Source organism: Vombatus ursinus, unplaced genomic scaffold, assembly GCF_900497805.2.
Source record: "Vombatus ursinus unplaced genomic scaffold, bare-nosed wombat genome assembly UNPS02007612.1, whole genome shotgun sequence".
NCBI lineage: Eukaryota > Metazoa > Chordata > Mammalia > Diprotodontia > Vombatidae > Vombatus > Vombatus ursinus.
Window position 1 is genome coordinate 106,038 of NW_020947390.1, and position 23,161 is coordinate 129,198.

At 35.1% G+C, this 23,161-nt stretch overlaps 1 pseudogene; it reads right to left on the reverse strand.

Annotated features, from left to right (window-relative positions):
• Positions 1-15,851: 15,851 nt before the first annotated feature.
• LOC114033938 lies at positions 15,852-16,338 on the reverse strand (annotated as a pseudogene).
• Between the last annotated feature and the right edge of the window lie 6,823 nt (positions 16,339-23,161).

Here is a 23,161-nt window from a genome sequence, read left to right on the forward strand (position 1 = left end):
TGGCGCAAATTCAAGGCCCTTCACTACACTGATTGCCTTCCTCTGAACACTCTTCAGTGTGTCAATGACCTTTTTAAATTGTGGTTCCCAGAATGGGACACGATACTCCAGAGGAGTTCTGATACAGGCAGAACTCAAGTGGGACTATCACCTCCCTATTCCTGAAAGCTGTGTCTCTTTTAATGTACTCTAATTTTGCTTTTTCAGTTTCCACTTCAGTGCTGGCTCATATTAAGCTTGCAATCTAGTGATACTATACACACACACACACACACACATATATGTATATGTATATTTGAATGTATTGCAGAACTGATAATCATGTTACCACAGCTTTATATTTGCAAAGCTAATTTTTTTGTGTGCCCAAGTAGAGGTTGTTTAATCTCAATAGAGTCAATCCAATGCTCAAACCTGTTAAGCATTTTTTAGATCCTGTCATTCAGGGTGTTAGTGTCCTGCCCAGCTTTCTACCATCTATAAATCTGAGTAGCATGCATTTATGCCTTCATTAAAGTTATTTATGAAAAATGCTGAACAGCATAAATCCAACCATACCCCTTAGAGTAATCTAGAAGAGACTTCATGCCGAAGTGACATTAAACATAAACAACTATTTTTAAGTCAAACTAGTTGATCAATTCTTAATCTATTAATATTAGAGCTTAAAATATATCTCTCCATCTTTTCCATAAGAATAGTGTAAAATATTTCAGCTAAAGTTTTGCTAAAATCTAGGAAAAACATTTCCAAAGCATTCTTTTAGCCTACTAGTTTAGTGATCCTGTAACTAAAGTAAATGAAATTAGTTGACTGTAATATGTTCTTTGATGAAACCATTGTGGCTCTTTTTAACTATTGGTTCCTTTTCTAGATATTAATCAACCATCTCTTTAATAATGTGTTCTAGAATTTTCCTAGAAATTTTAATCATTTATTGGCCTATAGTTTTAAGATTTGTTTCTTTTCAATAGTTGTTTAAAATCCACACCTTTGACAAATAAGAAACAAATCTACTATTAATCAGTCAGTAAGCATTTATTAAGCATTTTCTCTGGGCCAAACATTGTTATAGAAATAAAAGTACAAAAGCAGAAAAAATATTTAGGAATGTGTACATTTTCAGAGAGTAATGAGTATAAAAATTTGCATAAGTAGTACTATAAACCACATGGAACATTAAGGAAAATATAAATTGAGTACTGGACATATGGATATAGTAAATTTTAACTATCTCATGAAAATAGAATCTTTAATGATTATCTAAAAACATACATACACTGCACTATTATTCCCAAAAGGAGAACTGCAATAGATTGCCAATAGATTTTTCTAAATTCATTAGTGTTTACCTGGATACATTTACACAAACTTCAAAACTCAGTCAGGTCCGCCTGACTAATTGGTAAATGTAGTATGAAATCAAGAGAAATCTTCACTCATTGGACAGTAGAAAATCTCTCACTTCTGGAAGCTGTTTGGAGACAGCCCTTTTAGCTGGGGCAAAGTGAGAAAGTGAACAGATAAGTGAGTTAGGCATTATCATGGGGGGGGAAGAAAGGAGCAGCTTAGTAGATGCTTATAACTCTTATAACTCTTGGTCACCCAACTTACCAAAATCAGGATGTGAACCCTGGTTTCTTCTGACTTCAGGTCCAATGCTCTTTCAATTACACACATTGTGCCTCATTAGAAAATGTAAAATGGAAGTGACTGTTATTTTAAAGTTATAAAGTATCTATCTTTCATTACTGTTTATTTCATGTAGGATCCAGGGTAAGTTTTGCTTCAATTCTAGGAAATTTGAAAGACTGATTCAAAAATTGGGAAAATATTTAATGTTCAGAAATGTACTAATAGCATCTGAATACAAAATGAAAGAGCTGAATGAGTTCACACTGTTATCACATAATCCATTGCAACATCTGCCTACAGTACTTATTTTATAAATGTTTTTAACTAACATTTACTGCAAATACTTGAGCATCACGTTCCATATAAGTGTATGCTGTCATTGTTGTACAAAAGTAATCCATCCCACAAGGTCTCTCCCACTCATGGAATAGAGAGTGGTCAATTTGAAACATTTTTCTACTTTACCAACTTAAAAAAGAGATTAATATATTGAAGTCTGCAGAACTGTACTGAAAGTCTTGTGTTTGAGGGAATATTATGCAAACAAGAGCTTGTTTCTATCAATATTGGCAAGATTTTTTGGGGGGGAGAGGGGATTGAGGAAAATGTTTGAAACTGCTCTGAGCTTTCTGATAAAACTGAAATATAATGAAACAGACACATCATGTAATAGAGTTTACAAAAAGAGTTTTCTTAAAAGTTATAAATGGGGAGAGGGCTTTTAAATGATTCCATAAATTAAAATGTACTCACCCAAAAACTTTCATAAATATGTTTTTTACTTTTTTTTCTATTTTTTTCTGGACCTGCAATTTCCTTGGTATGGGAAAGTCAGATTAAGGAAAGTCCCTCTCCCAATGAAAAACAACAAATGTTTAACACTTTATAGTATTGCAAAGCTGTCTGATGCACAGAGAGGTTAAGCGACTTGTCCAAGGTCATACAGCTATTACATGTCAGAAATGGGGCTTCAGTACAGGTTTTCCTGAGATCACTTCCTAAAACACCAATTATCTATTGGGCACTTCAAACTATATGTCCTAGAGATATCTAAAACTGAATATGTCCAGAACAGAAATTATTATCTTACCCCATAAACTCATCCCTCTTCAAAATTTTCTTCTGTTCAGAGAGCCAACATTCTCCCATTTTTTCCTAGTATTTGTTTTTATCCTGAGTTCATTGCTCTCTCTCACTCTAGATAGTCAATCAGTTACCAATTTTATTCTGTTTCTCCTTCCACACCTTCTCTTTCATATGCTTCCTTTTAACTAGGCACAAAGCTAGCACCTTAGTTTATGTTCCCATCACCTCTAACCTGGACTATTGCAATGACCTCTACCCTCACTCTCTCCCTCCCACTACCACCATTGGTCTCCTTGTGCCAAGTTTCTTTCCAATCCAATCTATCCTCCACTTAGCTGATAACGTAATTTTCCTTATATGCATTTCTGACCATGTCACTCTTTTATCAGTAAATTCCAGTGATTCCTTATTTTTTGTAGGATAAAATATGAAATTCTCTGTTTTGCTCTTAAAGTTAGTACCCTTAACCATTCTTCCGACCTCAACCACTTCCCTTTTCACAACCCAATTTACCTTCTATCTCTCACACACTGCATTCCATCACCCATATCTATGCCTTGCATTGGCTGTCTCTCTGTATTCCACCCTCATGCATTGCCTTTTCACCTCTCCCTCCACCAGGATTCCTTTTGCTTCCTTCAAGACTAAAAAGTCTCTCCTGCTCTCCCCAAAACCACTTTACTCATTGCCTATGTCATATTTCACTACCTTTTATTGAGTCTGTATATAAATATACATATATATACACATATCTACATATGTATACATATCTACATATATCTATATGCTTATAAAAGTGCATTTTCATTTTAAAAGCACTTAAAAGCCTTTCATTTTAAAAGCATTTTCAGATACATTAGATGTCATAAAAATTCTGATGAACATAGCACAAGCAATATTATCCGTGTTTTGTAAATGAAGGGCTGAGAATTCAGTAAATTTAATGGCTTACAAGTCATTATAGGCAATATATAGGTGTTATATATAATATATTATATAGGTAACATAGGTATAAAAGGTAACACCAAGATTTCAATCTGACTTCTAAGTAAAAAAGTTTAGTACCCTTTACATGCAAAAGTCAAAAGTTTATGTATGGTTGCTGATATGATAGAAAGAAAAATGCAAAGTCAGCAGGAAGCAAAGCTGTGAGAGTGATTGAGGGCACCGGGCATATTTTTTTCCTATAAAATAATTACCAGAGTCTAAAAAATAGTAATCAATATTTTTCCTTAGTATCCTTTCACATTTACTCATTTGATGAACTCACATAACCACAGACTTCCATCCCCTGTCCCAAAATGGGCCAGGATTATTGGCAACAACAAACCTTTTGTTCCAATATCAGATTAAAAGTGCCAGAGTACCAGTTAGAGTCGGACTCAGCCTAGAACCATTGTCATAGTCATGCAGGATAGTGGCAGAATTATCACTGAAAGGGAATTGGGGAATGAACAATACAAAGGAAGATGAGGTTGGATAGACCTTTGTGCTTCAGGTACAGCTTTCTTGTGGTGCTTCAAAAAGTGGGAGTTACTTACAGTGAGGCATTTTCCAAAGGTGGGAAATTAGAAAGTATCTATGGCCATTCAGTAAGGAGAAAGCAGTATCAATAACCTCTGTGCATTGAGAACTGTACCTAAAAGAAAATTACAGTAAAATGTTGTTGGTCAAGTGTATGTAATTAATTATATTTGAAGGTGACAGTGGTCTCCAGATCCATTAGCTTACAGGCTTAGCTATTGACCTGGACTAGGACATACCACCCTCACCTCTAAATTCTATTTTAGGGATAGTCTGAAAATCTGTGCTGATGGAACTGCTTGGGAATGTGGCCATTGGGAGTTGTAATGCACATATTTTGTTGAGAGACACTTGAAACAAAATTATTTGATTCTGCCTAAGAGCCCAGAGACCTTTCTAGAATTGGGGATATAAACCAATGTGCCAATTGCACTCCAGCTGATTTTCTAAGAACAGGAAGTATTGCTTGAGCTTAAGAGTTTTAAAAAGAGAGACAGATCCTACTCTTACATATAAATTATAAACTCATTCATGCATTCATTCATTCTGTTTCTCTATCTCTCTGTCCATCTGTCTCTCTGTCTCTGTGTAACTATCTTTGTCTCAGTTAGTCTGTCTATATAGGTATTTGTGTCTGTGTATATACACATGTGTACACATATGTATATACATATGTATGTGTTTATGCCAATCTATATGCCTATATGTATGTATGTATCTAAATATTTATATATCATCCTCTTCTCTTAAGTCTCTTTCCTCTTTAAACATATCACTGATTGCACCTTACAAAACCTCACCTTTGGATCACTCCCAACATCTGCCTGTCTCCTTCCCTCCTACGCATGTACTGCTGAGCAAAAGTGGAGAAAATAATGCAACCATCCTGACTCAATCCATGACAAACTTAAATTATTCAACCCCAACAGGGCCCTCTTTCCACCCCCCCAAGCAATCTTTCTACAACTCCCTTACCAACTCATTATTCTACTCCCCCCACATAGCTTTTGTAAACCTTGTTATCACTCCTCAAACCTCCAATGGATCCTCCCCACCCCATTCTCTCAGCTGAGAAATGTGCCTTAGATTTTACAGAAAAATTTGAAGTCATTCTCCTTGAGGACTTTTCTCCATTCTTCATCTCATATCATTTAAATGTCTTCTGCCATTATCTCCTCCTTCACCTTTACCTCACATTAAGAGATGGCCTTACTCTTTACAAAGACCCACCCCTGTACCTGTAGAAGCTGTCCCTTTCCATCTAGGCTGCTCCAAAATTGTGCCTTCTCTGTCATCCATTTGCTATCACATATCTTAAATCTCCTCTTGTCTATCAATTCCGTCCTATGAATATGCCCATGTCTCTGCCATCCTCAAAAATCTCACTTGATTCTTCCATTAACTATTATATATATATATATATAGTTATATCATTCTTCTATATTCTATATCATTATTCTGTCCTTTGTGACTAAATTCTTTGAAAAGGCTACCTTCCTTAGGTTCTACACTTTCTCTTCTCTCACTTTCTTCTTATGATCCAGCTATCTACTTCATCATTCTGATAATTTCTCTCTCCAAATTTATCAGTGATCTCTTAATTGATAAGTTCAATTAGCATTATCAAGCTCATGATCTCTCTGTAGCCATTGACACTGTTGATCACCCTCTTTTCCTTGTTACTCTCTTCTTTCTCATTTTTCTATACAATATTCTCTCATGGTTCTCTTCCTATGAGACCACTCCTTATCAATTTCCTTTGCTGAATCTTCATTCAGGTCATACACTCTTACCACAGTGTCCCACAGGGTTCTGTCCTAGGCCCTCTTCCCTTCTCCTCTATATCACCGCAATTGGTGACCTCATACATTTTCATATATTTAATTACCATCTCTATCTAAGGATTCTCAAATCTACCTATCTTGCCCTAATTTCTCTGCTGAACTCTAATCTCACATTTCTACCCGTCTTTCAGATATTTTGAACTGAATGGTCAGGAAACATCTTAAATTCAATATTACATATAGAACTCATTTTCTTTCTTCCTCTATACTTGTCCCCTTCTAAATTTCCTATTACTGTTGAGAAAAATAACATTCTCCCAGTCCTTCAGATTTGAATCCTATAGTAGGAGTCATCCTGGATTCCTCACCATCTGTCATCCCCCATACTCATTTTGTTGCCAAGGCTGGTCAATTTCACCTTCACAATATATCTAATACATACCCTCTTTTCCCCTGACACAGTTACCACTCTGGTGCAGTCCCTCATCATGTCGCGCCTAGACTATTGAAATAGCTTATTTGTGGCTCTGCCCTGCCTCAACTCTCTCCCCTCTCCAATCCATTCTCCATTCACTCACTAAAGTTATTTCCCAAAAGTACAGGAATGATCATGTATCCAACTCTACTCAATAAAGTCCACCTCCAGGATCAAATATTAACTCCTCTACAAGTCATTCCCCAATTGGTCAAAGATAAATGGCCAAAGATATAAACAGGCAGTTTTCAGATGAAGAAATCAAAGCTATCTATAGTCATATGAAAAAATGCTCTAAATCACTAATGACTAGAGAAATGCAAATCAAAACAACTCTGAGGTACTGCATCACATTTATCAGATTAGCCAACATGACAAAACAGGAAAAAGATAAATGTTGGAAAAGATGTGGGAAAATTGGAACACTAATACATTGTTGGTGGAGTTGTGAAATGATCCAACCATTTTGGAGAGCCATTTGGAAATATACCCAAAGGGCTATAAAAATGTGGATATCCTTTGATCCAGCAATAGCACTTCTAGGGCTATATTCCAAAGAGATCATACAAATGGGAAAAGGACCCACATGTACAAAAATATTTATAGCAGCTCTTTTTGTGGTGGCAAAGAATTAGAAATTGAGGGGATGCCCATCATTTGGGGAATGGCTGAACAAGCTGCGGTATATGAATGTAATGGAATACTATTGTGCTATAAGAAATGATGAACAGGCAGATTTAAGAAAAACCTGGAAAGACTTGTATGAACTGATGCTGAGTGAAGTGAACAGAACCAGGAGAACACTGTACACAGTAACAGTAATGCTATGCAATGACTAACTTTGATAGACTTAGCCCTTCTTAGCAATGCAAGGATCTAAGACATCTTCAAAAGTCTCATGATGGAAAATATTATCCACATCCAGAGAAAGAACTATGGAGTTCGAATGCAGATCAAAGCATACTATAGGCTCTTTTTTCTTTTTCTCTTCTGTTTTGTTTTGTTTCTTCTTTCTTGTGGTTCCTCCTATTGGTTCTAATTCTTCTTTACAACATGACTAATGTGAAAATATATTTAATAGGAATGCATATATAGAGCCTATATCAGGTTGCACGCTGTCTTTGGAAGGGAGGTGGGGAGAGAAGAGGAGAAAATTTAAAACTCAAAAGCTCATGGAAGTGAATGTTGAAAACTAAAAATAAACTAATAAAAAAAAATTACCTCCTCTAATCCATGTTCAAAGCCTTTCATATTCTAATACCCACCTCCTTTTCAGTCTTCTTGCATCTAACTCCCACCGTATACTCTTCAGTCCAGTGACACTGGCATCCTTGCTGTTCCACAAATAAGACACTTCATATCTCATCTCTAAGTATTTTCTCTGGATATTCCTATGCCCAGCTGCTCTACATTTTCATCTTTGTCTGCTAGCTTCCCTAGTTTCCTTCAAGACCCATCTAAAGTCCCATCTTCTACAGGAAGCCTTTCCTTACCTTTCTCAATTCTAGTGTCTTTCCTCTTTTAATCATTTCCTATTTATCCTGCATATTGTTGTGACATAGGTATGTTTGCTTATCTCCTCATTTGATTATAAGCTCCTTGAGGTCAGGGACTGCATTTTGCCTCTTTTTCTATTCTCATTGCTTAGCACAGTGCCTGGAACATAGCACTATTTTCCTGTTATTTTTTCCTCCTAAGAATATTTTTAGAAAATCTTACTGCCTTTTCTCTGTGTTGTTCTGTCATTTTATTTTATGCATTTCTTACTGTGTTGAGGTAATAAAAGGAAGCTGGGAATAGCTATTACTACTCACTCAGAATTTCTTATCAACTATGTGTGTTGTGTGTATGTGTGTATTCATACACATAAGTATATAATACAAGTGCTTTTTTTTCCTGAAAGAATTTAAATATGTATCTAATCCAAATTAAATGAATGATTAATTTTTTTCCTCTTCTTTTTTAGATAAGGCTAGAGGTCTTAAGAACTTGTTAGAAATATGGACAAAAATACAATATTAAAAATACTGACTGAATAGTAATTATCAAGAGGAAATTCACTGGTTTAGATTTTCTTAGCTCATTCAACCTACTCATTAGGTTGACTATTTTTAATTGCTTAAAAAACACTAAGAAATTCCAATAGTCAGATTCTATATCTTTATTTTTTGTACATTTTCTATTTATTGGAATCAAAAAAGTGCTTAAACAATTTGGACCTGTACTTCTATAAAAGACCATGGAATCTTCTCATCTTCATTTTTTGTCCAACCTTGGTATCTATTTTAATCTTTGTTTTAACATTTGCTAATCTGTCTCCGTAGAGATGGCTCCAAAATCCATGCTTTATATAAACCATTACTTTCTTTTATATTTGGGTATTGTCAAAAGTCCATAAACAAGAATTATAGCATGTCAGATTTAAAAGAAACATCAGAGCCCTTCTAATCCAATATATACTCAAAGAACCTATGATATCATTAAAGTGATCGTTATAACCTCTGCTTGATGTCTAGTGAAACAGAATACACTGACACCCATGGTATCCCACTGTGCTTTGGAGAAGCAGACAATTAAGAAATGATTCCATCTTTAAGCTTAAATCTTTATCTTTGAAACTTCTACTATTAGGGGCCTAATAGAACAAGCCTAATTTTCTCCCACATAACAATCCTTCATATATTTGAAAATTTATGTTATGTCCTCTCTCCCAAGTGTTTTTTGTTCAGGAAAAAAAAATTTCCAGTTCTTTCAACTGATCGTTACAATGCTATCTTTTCCAGCTTTCCAGATAATTATCTACTACATGTATTATTATGTGTCTCTGTGTATCTTATAATGTAGTACCCATGACTGATAACAGGTCTCCAGGCATTGTTTGAAGAGAACAGATTTGAGAGTCCCTTATTATTTTTGTTGTTGAATCATTTTGGTCGTTTCTGATTCTTTGTGACCCCATTCAGGAGTTTTCTTGGCAAAGATACTGGAGTGGTTTGCCATTTCCTTCTCTAGCTCATTTTACAGATAAGGAAACTGAGGCAAACAGAATTAACTGTCTTGCCCAGGGTCACACAGCTAGTTAGGTGTCTGAGGTCTGATTTGAACTCATGAAGATGTCTTTCTAATTCCAAGCCCAGTACTATATCCACTGAGCCACGTAGAAATAGTATTTTTAGCTATATTTCACACTGTTGATTCATTACTAAGCTTGTAGTCTTTTTTATGTTTTATTCCTCCAAACTTTATGACATCCTAAATTTTGACTGGCATGCCTTCTATGGCTTCATCCAACTAAATTGAATAGGAAGAAAAGACATTATTAAGGACACATGGGACTAAAAAAAATTATAAGACAATGATATAACAAAACAAATGGCAACACATGGATTACCTGATCTATAATAATATATCAATCTCTATGAGAACCACAAAAGGCCTCCCTAAATAGAGGATTTATTGGGAAAACATGAACATTAAAAGCATGGCATAAGAAGGCATGGATATTTGCAATTTACATTAGTGGAAGTACTATTACCACTGATGAAATTACAAATCTCTTGAGTATTACAATGCTTTGATTCAAAGGGCAGAATGATTAGAAAAGTCTAGGAATTATAGGAAGGTTAATTTGATCTTTTGTGATGCCAATCAAATCACATCTTTGATGTCATTACCTATTTCATTTTTACCTAATGGATTCCTTTGCTGTTGTTAGTGGATATATTGATGATAATGATGCCATCATTATTTCAAGTTTCAATTGTATCTCCCACAATTGTCTTCTGTAATAATACCTTAGCTCAACAAGTCAATTTATCTCAACAAACATTTATTATTGTTTGTTTGAATGTGCTATACTTCAAATATTGCAGTAGGAATGATAAGTAATAGTGAATGATAAGTAATATGAAGCTGAATCAGTTATTGCTGTTAGCATCAAGGTGAGTGTGGAAGATTAGACATGTACTCAACTAGAAATAGTAAAGGTTATGCCCAAAGAGTTATAAAACTATGTAAATCCTTTGACCAATCAATACCACTATCAGGTTTGTTTCCAAAAGTAATCAAGAAAAAAGGCAAAGAACCTATATGTTCTAAAATATTTATAGCAGCTCTCTTTGTAGTGATAAAGAACTAGAAATTGAGGGGATAGCCATCAATTGTGGAATGGCTAAACAAGTTTTGGTATATGATTGTGATGTAATACTACTGTGCTATAAGAAAGGGTGAGCAGGTTTATTTTAGAAAAAAAAAACATGGAAAGATTTGCATGAAATAATGAAGAGTGAAATGAGCAGAGCCCAAAGAATACCGTATACAGTAAGAACATTATTGTTTAAAGAATAACTATGAATGACTAAGCTATTCTGAGTACTATATATATTCAAATCAACTACAAAAAACCTATGAAGGAATATGTTATCACCTATAGAGAAAGAACTGATAAATAGAAGTAAGTGTAATATGATTTTGTGTGTGTGTGTGTGTGTGTGTGTGTGTGTGTGTGTGTGTGAAATGATGGTATTTTCTAGTGAGGGGTGGAGAAGGAAAGAGGGAAATATTTCAAAACTTAAAATTCAAAAAAATAAATTTAATTAAAAAAGGAATAATAAAGTTTGATCTATCAGCAATGATGGAAGAAACATTAAAGTTCCTATGAGGGCAAGAAGAAAGAAATCATTTCTGACTAGGGAATCAAGGAAAGCTTAATCGAGAAAGTCAAAATTAAACTGAACCCTGTAGCATGGATACTATGTTAACAGATGAAGATGAGAGGGAATGACATTTTAAACATATGGAACAAATAATGTGCAAATGAGAAGAGTTGAAATCAATAAGGCATTTTCTGAAAATCACAAATAGTCCTATTTAGTTGGAGTATAGCTAGCTTTGAAGTGGAGACAGAAGTCTGAAAAGGAGTATTAGAGTTAGAGGATGGAAAGTTGAGAATGTCAAGCTAAGGAATGTGGATTCTATTTTGTAGGCAGTGGGGAGTAACTAAAAGTTTTTAATGAAGGAATGATATGATCTGAATTATATTTCTGGCACCAAAATGAAAGAAGGGTGAAAGAATGAAGGTTTTGAAGTCATATAAACTGAGTGGCTACTGAAATAAGTCAGATAATGGATGCTTGAATTGGAAACGACCAGTAGAATAGAAAAGAATAGATATATCTTTAAATTTGTATAGATAGAATGGACAGAACTTGGTATCTGATTGGATAAAGGGGTGAGGGAAAGAAGGTATGGAAGATAACAAGTTTAAAGCCTTAGTAATTGGGAAAATGATGGATCCATGAACAGAAGTAAGGAAAATAGGTAGTGGTAATTATGTTGGTGAGATAGATGGTGAGTCTGGTTTTGAACATGTTCAGAATGAGATAGTATGTGGTTCTGGAGCTGAGAAAAATAATTTAGACCACAGATACAAAATTGAAGCCATCTGCATTCATCTTTGCATAGCACCTTGTTTGCTTTTATTTGCAAACATTAATAATTTTTTAACACAGATTTATTTTCTTTATGAGATTCTAAACATTTTGAACATTTCATGAAAAAATAACTTAGATTTTAAAATAATAATATGGAATATAGTAAGTGCCTCCAAATTTATATGCTTGTTTCTTTACAGCCATTTTGGTATTCAAAAACAATTGTATTGTCTTATGTTTGGTCTTTGATAGCTGAAGGTTGCCTCTTTTTTATAATGCCTAAATGTTACATTTAGAATCAGTTTTAATTTTATTATTTTAAGTCTTTTTCCTCATCTAAAATAGTAGGGATTTTTGGCTAGTGAAACTTTCATAGCAATAATGCATAGTTAGAATTTTTAAAGTCTTAAGAACAACCTTTAGGATTAAATTATTTCACTATTCTTTCATACTATTCAAAAGCTCTTATTCAAACTTGTGAGGCTTTGAATGGTGTCACTATTTTAATAGCACAAATGCGCAATAGAGAGGTAATTGTGTTTTGAAGGGTGTAAATTGAACTATCAAATTATGCAGGTAAATATAACACTATGGCAATAGTATTTTGATAGATTATAACCTCTTTTAAGGGATTTTATTTGTTTTAAAAAATTCATAAGGAAATTTCTAAAAGAAATTCATGAGGGTATTCGAAACAAGATAGGTGCTTAATAAATACCTTCTCATTAAATTTTCCATTTTCATGTTAAACCAATATGTCTTAGAAGTGTAGCATATGATTGGGTTTTTATTGTTAAGTGGTACACCCATTCTTTCACAGTGCTATGGATAGATATTTAAGTCTTCAAAATGTCTCATCTTCTAAAGTGTCCCTCTGAATGATATATTGCATTGCACAAATGACAGTTTTCCCTGTAACCAGTTTAAATGAATGATCATTTTTTATTTCTTTTTTTAAGAGAGACTGCATTTGAAATGTTCATGATAGGGTATCTGTCACTAGGAACTCACTGTCTGGGCTATGTTCCAGTCTAAAATCATATTTTTATAAATGCAATAAGCTTCTTTGTAGACTTGGTGAGTTTTTATTTAACTCTGAGCCTGTCATCTTGTTTTAGGGGATGATTTCCTTTTTTATTGATTTCAGATAACAGACTTAAGAGTTCACCTTTAGAACTTAAAGTATAGAGAGAAAGTTCCAGGCTCCAAATATGAAGCTTTGTATTCCTCCCAATGCCAATAAATGAAGCAATGGAAATATATGTTTCGATAGTCAAAAACATTAGCAAACAAAATTTCTCCTTCAAGTATTGCTATATCCAAAACATAGCACAGTCAAACCACCACCACCACTTTGACCACCATCTCTCCTCAGGCCTAGAGGGAAACAGCCCAGGACTTTTAACCCAAGAGCCTTGGGAATAGCAACATCTCCCAGACCATTAGACCTGCTTTTATCCCAGCCCCTTACAGCCATCTTTGTCAGGGAGATAGAAATAATTATGAAGATGGAGTCTAATTTATTCATTGTCACCAGTAACAATTGCTGACCAATTGCCACCAACAGGTTAATAGGAGTCTTGATGAATATGAGTGGATTTCAGCCCAGCTTTCATATTCATAGCCATCAAGCAGGGGAGAAATTCCAATGGAGAAAGAGTGATACATAACTACAAGTTGCCAATAAGCTGCCACTAATAGACAGCCAAGCTACCCTAGGTGAAGTTGGAAAGCACCCTGCGGGGGCAACAGGAGACAGCAGTTACAGGGCAAGTCATATCACAACCTTAACCACCATCTCAACTCATACCCTGATGCAAATAGTCCAAGATCCATAAGTGCAGCCCAGCCATCATCCTGGAAAGTAACCCCTGTGCAGGTGCACCTGCTCTTACAGGTGCTATAACCACATATATTAAGGACAAAATAGTCCTTGGCACTATCAGATGAATCAATATAAAAAAACCTGATATATTTAATCAGTGTAAATTATATCAAAAAAGAGGCATTAACATGACTTTGCTACTGTATCCTAAAGATTATAGAGTCTTTCCATGTGACATGTAGCTGAAACCTCTCATGTGTTGTCTCTCCTTGAGAGCAGGGTCTGTCTTACTTTTTAAATATCTATCACCTGTCTGTCAACTGTGGAATGGCTGAATATATTGTGGCCTATGATTGTAATGAAGAAGTATTGTGCTATAAGAAATGACAGGGGGATGGTTTCAGAAAAAAAAAAAAAAATATATATATATATATATATATATATATATATATATATTAGAACTGATGCAAAGTGAAGTGAATAGAACCAGGAGTTCATTGTACACAGTAACAGCAATATTGTAATGATGATCAACGGTAAAAGACTTACCTACTCTGATCAATGCATTGATCCAAGACAATTCTAAAGGACTCATGATGAAAAATGCTGTCTACCTCCATAGAAAGAACTGATAAACTGAGTGCAAATTGAAACTTAATTTTCTCACTTTATTTTTCTTCCTGTTTTTGAAATACGGTTAATATGAAAATATGTTTTTCATGATTTCACACGTGTACTTAATATTATATTGCTTTCCTTCTTAGCGAGTGGGTGAGGGGCAAGAAGGAGGGAAAGAATTTGGAACTCAAAAAAAAATTTAATGCTAAAAATAAATAATAAATAATTTAAAAGGCATACGTTTTCTATCCCCAGTGCTTATAATTCTTTGCATATACTAATTGCTTAATAAATTTGTTTATCTATTCATTCATTCACAGAATTATAGAATTCCAGAATTTAAAAGTACAACAGAGGCCATCTAATCCAATACATATTATGAAATTAATAACCTCTGTAATATCAGAGAGAATCACATAATCTCAAAGGTGGAATGGATCACGGAGTCTTTCTTGTCCAAATTGTAGGTAAACAAGTATTCCCTCCACAATATATCTGACCAATGATCATATAATCAGTTTATTGGTTAAAGACCACTAGTGAGGAGAGACCCATGACTTATAAGATATCCTAACCATTATATAAATCCAATCATTAGTTTTTTTTTCTTTACTTCATGCCAAAATTTACCAATTTGCAACCCCAACCTTTTTGTCCTATTTCTGCCATCTTCAGTCAAGTAGACCAAAGCTAATTCTTCTTATATATCCTTCAAATATTTGTCCTCCTTAAGTCTTTCCTCTCCAAAAGGCTGAACTTCCCCAGTTTTTACAATTACCATACAGTATGAACTTCAGGCCCTTTAGTATTCTAATTACCTTCTTTTATTAAGTGCCTATTATGTGTGAGGCATTGTGTTAAGTGCTTTACAAATATCTCATTTGATTTTCACAACAGAGTTGTGACAGAGGTGCTTTTACTAACCCCATTTTATAGTTGAGGAAATTGAGGCAGACAGAATTTAAGAGATTTGTCCATGGTCATAGAGCTAGTAAGTGTCTGAGGACCAATATAAACTCAAGTCTGTTTGATTCTAAAACCAGTGCCCTACTCACATTGCAACCTTGCTATCTTTGGAGGCCTTCCTGTATAACATTGTAATTATTAATATAGAAGATAATATCTGAGGTATGATCTGACCAGGGGAGACTATAAAGTTGCCACTGCCCTAGTCTGGAACACAGTGCCTCTGTTAATGCAGCTTAAAACAATATGAATTTTCTGATTTTCCTCTGAGTTGATATCAATCAACCTGTAAGGTCAGACTGAAGCTGAATACCTCTGTGAGTCACAGAGTCACTTTCAGATGAACAGCTGCATAGGCATAACTTTTCCACCTTATCCTTGTGAGACCAATTTTTTAACCTAAATAAAAACCTTTACATTTGTCCTTTTTAAAATTCCCTCCTATTAGATTTGGTCCTTTGGTCTAGCTTGCCAGAACTTCTTGAATCTTTTTTGTTTTTTTCAGATCAGACCAAGGCTTTTCTTTTATTCATTTCTTGCACTTAAAATATTCTTCGATGACATCTTTGGCCTGAGATTCCTTGCCATAGTCCTTAATAACAACTCAACTGCAGCCAACCACCTTATGGGCTTTCCCTCTCTGTCAATTTTACAGAGGCCTACCCATTCGCCCAACTTCTTGTTGCCATCGACCTTGATCAAGTTGATTTGGTGCTCAGCACACAGGGCCTCAACCAATTTTACATACATAGGTTCATCACAGTTGGAAGCAAGAACACAAAGATGGGCTTGGAGTTTGTCCAAGGCTTTGGCAGCTTCACAAATTCCACGAGGTAGGCCATCATGGATGAGTGCAGTGTTCAGCACTTCTTGTAGTGCAGTGTTAACGTCCATTACACCTCCAGCAGCAATGCCTTCCTCGGCCATGGCAGTGGTTCATGGGTGAAGCTAAATTTTGAAAACACCCGGGAGCCTCCACCTCCCGCTCGACTCAGTGGCAACAGGAGAACTTCTTGAATCTTGACAACTGTTGTCTTTGGGTCATGTACAAATTTTATAAGAATGTCATCTATATGCATAATCTAAATAACTGTTAGAAATGTTAAGTAGCATAGGATAAAAGACCAGTCCCCAGGGCTTTCCACTGAAGAGCTCCTTCTAAGCTGATAAAGTAATATTAAGACAACAACTCTTTTAAGTTTCATCATTAAACCAATTGTAATTTCATATAACTATAGCATCATGTAGCCAACATGTCTCTAATGCTTCTACAAGACAAGAAGAGAAACCTTATGAAATTCTTTGTTAAAATCTAGGTAAATCAAAACAAATAACACAATATACACAATGATTTCAGTAATGCAAATTGGAAAAAGCACTAAAATAATTGTGAATGATTTGTAATTATAGTGATCAATCTTGACCCTGTAGAAGAAATAAGTAGGTACACATTTCCCCTTTCCTTGGGGGTGGGGTGGGAGACTACAGGTATAGAATGTTGCCTATGTAATCAGATATCATCTCTCTGTGTATATTGTTTTTGCTTAACTATATTTATTTGTTTCAGTGATAAGCTCCCTGGGGGCAGGGGAAGGAGAGAGAAATATATCCAGAAATGACTTTGATGTAAAAGCCAAAAATAAAACAATAAAAATTTAAAATAAAATCTACATATCATACAATGACATTCCTTTGAGCTCTGTATCTAATAACTTTCATGAAAAGAAATAAGGTTATGACATTCTCAGAACAAGTCATGAAATGTCATGTCTTGCTCTTGATGAAATTATGGTGGCCTCTAGAATAACTACTTTCTTTTCTAAATGTTCACTAACCATCCCTTTAATAATATATTAAAGAATTATTTCAGGAATCAAAAACAATATCTTTGACCTATAATTTCAGAATCCATTCCTTTTTTTATAAATTGGGACATTTGACCTTCTCAAGTACAGGGATACATTTTCCATTCTCTATGATAATTGTTGTTGTTAAATCATTTCAGTTATGTCAGACTCTTTGTGGTCTCATGTGGGGTTTTGTTGGCAAAGATACAGGAGTGGTTTGCCATTTCCTTCTCCATCAATGATCTTATGAATTCCTTTTTTTAATGAGCCTTGAATTATTAGTGCAAGTGCTTTTTCTACCCAATAATGTAGTTCATCTGAGTGAAAATAATGACACGAACTCATCAAGAGTAGCTAGAAACTATATTACTACCAACTAACAAGATGATGTTGTGAAAATAACAGTGGATCTTAAGTCAGAGTGCCTGGATTTGAACCTACTTTTGAAACAACCAGAAACATTGCAGCACAATCCTTATTCATTAGATTGTTGAGGCAAGGGAAAGACAGGAGCATGCATTAAGCACTGTGCTAAGTGCTGGTAATTTAAATAGAAATAAAAAGACAGTCCTTGTTCTTACTGCCTTGTATTCTATTAGGAGAATATATCGCACAGAAGGGAGCTGAAAAGTTGGAAAGTGGTGGGGCAGTAAGGGTAAGTACCTGTATGTTGAAGTCTGCAAAGAAAGAAGCTTAGCTAAGAGGGGAATGATGTTCAGCTGACCTGGGCCCTTGCCCAGAAATGGAGGCACTAGGAGAAACTGATCAATGGGAAAAAGAGGTAGCAGCTAGAAATAGATTTTGCACACGATAGGCACTTTACAATTTTTTTGTTGTTGAATTTACTAATAGATGATTAAAACCTTTCAAACCATATTCACCTCACTAGAAGGAAAAAGAAAAAAAGTTAAAATTTTCAGCACAGGGAAAAAAATCCTACAAAAGATTTTATGACAAGAAATATTCTACTTAAAGCTTTCCTATACTTGAGAGGTTTTGTTAGAGTTAAGATAAATGGAAAGAGGGAGTTAAGTGATCTAGCAATAGCCAAAGATAAATTTAATGCTGCAGGTTGCTAAATCATCAAGATGAACCCAAGATTTTTCTGAAGGAATTGAAGACCTGTAGCATTTAGTTCCACTTTCCTTGGGCAATGCTGATGAAACATTGCAGAACAGTCTTTCCCTTCCTGAACTAAAGTGAGTGAATCTGCTTGGTGAGTGCAAAAGTTTCCAACAGCATCAATTCCACAAGAGCAAAAGAATTGATAGTGAGATAAATCTTCCTTCACTCTCTCTCTTTTTTCTCCCCCTCTTTCGTCTGTCTATTGTATTGTCCTAACCCTTGCTGTAGTTTTCCACTAAAACTTTCAGGTACCTAGGAAATAAAAAACACATATAGAAATGTGCCTGCACACAGAACTCATTCCCTTCCATTTTCCATCTCAAAAAAAAAATATCCTCGGAGCAGAATCTTGACATTGTGGTTATAGTCAAGTAATAAGTCATGGTGGAAAACACCCCAAGGAGACTTCCAAGACCCAAGATGGTAGAGTAAGAAATAAAATGCCATAACTCTCCCATATTCACCTCCAAAAAACCATAAAATGAGAGCCCCCAAATAAATCCTGGAATAGCAGAACCAGCAAAAAGATGGAGTGAAACAATCTTTTAATCCAAGACAATTGGAAGATTGGCAAGAAAGGTCTGTCTCACTCAGGTAAAAGGGGAATGCAGTCCAGGACAGGAAGCATCCCAGGAAACCAGCAGCAAATACCACCTCAACAAAACAGTGGGAGATCCTGAGTCCCAGTGTGGTAAAGCAGCCAAATGTCCACACCAGGACCTCCATATGTGCTTAAGCATAGCCCTCGACAAACAGGTAGAGGCCAAACCTAAAGGTGCATAAGCAAACATGCAGCCTCCAGCCCCTGGGCCCCTGCATGTACTTAGTGTAGCCCTAGGCAATGGGCAACCTATAGCAGCCAGACCACCTCTTCCTTCAGTATAGCCCTGGGGAAAGGCAGAAACACCACAGGAGCCTCAACATACATCAAACACCAGCACTAGGATCCCAACTCAGCACCAGGTAAGCTGCCACACTCCTACAGCTTCCAGCACAGCCCACCACCTCAGCATCCCCTCAGCTTAGCATAAGACATAAGGGTCCTCATGGGCCTCAGGGCAATGTCAGCATAGTACCAGGTAAATAGTAAAGGCCTGCAACCCCTGGCATAAGAAGCCTGAAACAGTGCACCTTCTACCCTGGGAGGAGGACTCAAATTTAAAAGAAAGGAAAAAGGCCAAAAAAGATGAGTAAACAACAGTAACAGTAACAACAAAAGAGTATTACCATAGAAAGTTATGGTGGTAACAGGGAAGATCAAGACACAAACTTAGAAGAAAAAAACAATGTCAAAATACCTATTGGCAATACCCCAAAGAAAAATGGGAAGCAGTCTCAAGCCCAGAAAGAACTCAAGGAAAAGGTCAAAATGGAGCTAAAAAATCATATAAGAGACGTAGAAGAAAAAATGGGAGAAGAAATGAGTGATGCAAGAGAATTATGAAAAAAAAAAGAGTCAACAGCTTGGAAAAAAGAAAACAACTGCTTAAAAAGTAGAATTGGTCTAATGGAAAAGGAAGTACAAAAACTAACTAAGGAAAATAACTCCTTAAAAGTTAGAATTGAAAAAATGGAAGCTAATGACTGTAGGAGAACATCAAAAATCAATCAAATGAATTTTTTAAAAATGAAAAAAAGAAAAGAAAATGTAAAATACTGCATTACAAAAATATTTGACCTAGAAAAGAGATCCAGGAGAGATAATGTCAGAATCTTTGGACTAATTGAATGCCATAATCGAAAGGATAACCTAAGAAATATCACTACTAGGTTTGTATCTCAAAGAGATGATAAAAAGGGAAAAGTACCAACTTGTACAAAATTCTTTACAGCAGTCCTTTTCATGGTGGCAAAATACTGGAAATTGAGGGTATGCCATTAATTGGGGGATGGCTAAACAAGCTGTGGCATATGAATGTAATGGAATACTACTGTGCCATAAGAAATGATGAGCAGGCAGATTTCAGAAGAACCTGGAAAGACTTGTATGAACTAATGCAAAATGAAGTGAGCAGAGTCAGGAAAACATTTTACACAGTATCAGCAATATTGTGTGATGATCAACTAAGAATGACTCAGCTCTTCTCAATAACACAATGATTCAAGATAAGTACAAAGTACTCATGAAGGAAAATGTTATCTACCTCCAGAGAAAGGTGTTTTACATGATGGCACATGTATAATCTTTATCAAATATGGCCTGCCATTTTCAGAAGAGGGGAGGGTCAGGAGGGAGGGAGAGAAATACAGAATTCAAAATCTTTTAAAATGAATGCTAAAAATGATCTTGACATGTAACTGCGAAAAAATAAAATACTATTAAAAAAAGAAAGTACCTCAAGGATTTTTTCCTTGAAAAATGGTGTAGAATGACGATAACATAATTTCCTCCAAAATGTTTTCTCCCTTCAAAACATGAATTAGGGCCAAAGTAATAAACTATAATTTTTAAAAATAAAACTTTTATTCATTTATCTGTTTATTCATTCATACAGCAAACATTTAGTAAACACCAAAACTGAGCACAGCACTGGAAAGATGCAAAATTTGATAAGAATCAGTCCCTAATTTCATGAAGCATACAGCCCTCCCACTTATTCTCTCTCTCTCTCTCTCTCTCTCTCTCTCTCTCCCTTCCTCCCTTCTGTCTTTCTCCCTCCCTCTCTCTTTCTCTCACTCGCTTTCTGTTTTCCCCTCCTTCACTTCCTTCCTCCTTCCCTCCCTCTCTCTTTTTCCCTCTTGCTTTCCCCATCTCCCTCCCTCCCTTTTTTCCCCTCTCTCCATACACACACACACACACACATACACACACAGATGCAGTATATACAGTGTGTCTGTAATTAGATGTTTCTATATATACATATATGCATGTGTGATTAATGCATAAGAGAGATACAAAGTGCTATATGTATTTCAGAGGTGGGGGCGAGGCAACTTCATAAGTCTTCCTGAAGTAGGTAGCATTTAAGAACAGATATGGTTTCAGCAGATCAAAATGAAAGGGTCCTTATAGCATAGAAAATGAAATGAAGTAAGGAAAGATGGAGGGATTTGTGTTCAGGAAAGAACATCATAATAAGAGCAAGGACAGATTATCAGTAAAATCATGACTACACCTTCTCTACCTTGGACAAATAGAACAGAAATCACTGGAGACAATCTCATTCCTAGACAGGTATAAAGGTTTCAGATGAACCATACTCTACGCTTTTGTTCTTACTTATTTTCTTCAAATAAAACTGGTTTAAATTACCATGATGGTCAGCATTAGAAAGGTGAATATGCCTGAAGTGAGGTAGTTGAAGAAAAAAAATGCCATAACACTGCAAGGTACAGTGTTATTATTTAATAAATATAATTGGATGGATGTAAAATTAGCACATTGAAAAGTGATCACATGTGCAAATGTGAATACAAAATTGAAAAGATCTATTTTATGGGGGTAGGGTATGTGGAATCAAATGCTTGATGGTAAAGACCAATCCAAAAGCTAAATTCACAATCACTAGCATTTAATGCTGTACTTTCAGATATTCAAAATACTTCATATACATTTACCCAGTTAATTCTCACAACAGATCTATTTGGTTGGTGTTATTATTGTCCCCATTTTATAGATGAGAAAACTGAGGCACAGGATAGTAACTAATTTGCCCAGGGTCACACAGCTTTGACTCTAAGTCTTAGGCTCTATCCATGTTGCCACCAAGCTATAATTGAAAATGTCATCCTTTTAGTGAAATCTTTAAAATAGTGAGTTTATTTGGACATTGTGATTGCATAAATATGAAAATTTTTATTTAAACATGTTAATATTTGCTTCATAATTTTATTGTTATTTTATTAATAATTTATTGTTATTTAATAAAATGTTTAGATAAATATTTTATATGTTTATTATATATTTGTTTAGATGAATGGCAAATTAAAAGAGACTTAATACTTAACTATGGAAGCTAGGTGCAGTGGACAGAAGCCTGGGCCTAGAGTCAGAAAGACCTGAATTTAAATCCAGCCTCAGACACTTACTAGTTGTATGATCTTACGCAAGTCACTTAGCCCTGTTTGCATCAATTTCCTCATCTATAAAATAAGCTAGAGAAGGAAAGGGCAAACTACTCCAATATCTTCGCCAAGAAAATCCCAAATGAAGTCACAAATAGTCAGACACAACTAAAACACTTGAACATGACAATAATATTACTTGACCACACCCACAGTGTCAAAGACTAGCATCCCAAGATCATCTTTGGGATAAAAAAAAAATGGAGGATAAAGAGTTGTGCATGTGGAAATTAAAAAATTAAATATTAAAATACAAATAACTGAAAAATAGACAAATCAATATTTATGAAAAAGGGACTAACTAAAATAAAAACAAAAAAAAAACAATCTGACCTGAAGTTCTCTTCTGGAAAATTACTAAGTTCAGGTGATATGTTAAATGTTAATCTGTATGAAAAGGTTATCTGAATTATTATGTCTTGTCATTTCCAACTGAATCTAATAAGAATAACTGCTTAATGTACTTCTTAAAACTTTTAACTTGGGCACAACATTACTGAAAATCCATTAGGCCAATGTAACCAAAACTCAGTCTGCATATAACGTTTTTCTTGGTTTAAAAAAAAAATCACCAAGTAAAAGAGATGGAATGGTGCAGTGAAAAGAACATATGTTATAGAATCAATAAAATTAGATTCAATTTCAAATTTTATGTTGCCTATCAGAATAATATTAAACAATGCATTTCACTTTCTTGGGCCTCAGTTTCCTAAGATGTAAAATGAAACAATTGGCCTGGAAAGCCTCTGAGAATTTAAGTTCCAAATATATGTTGAAAA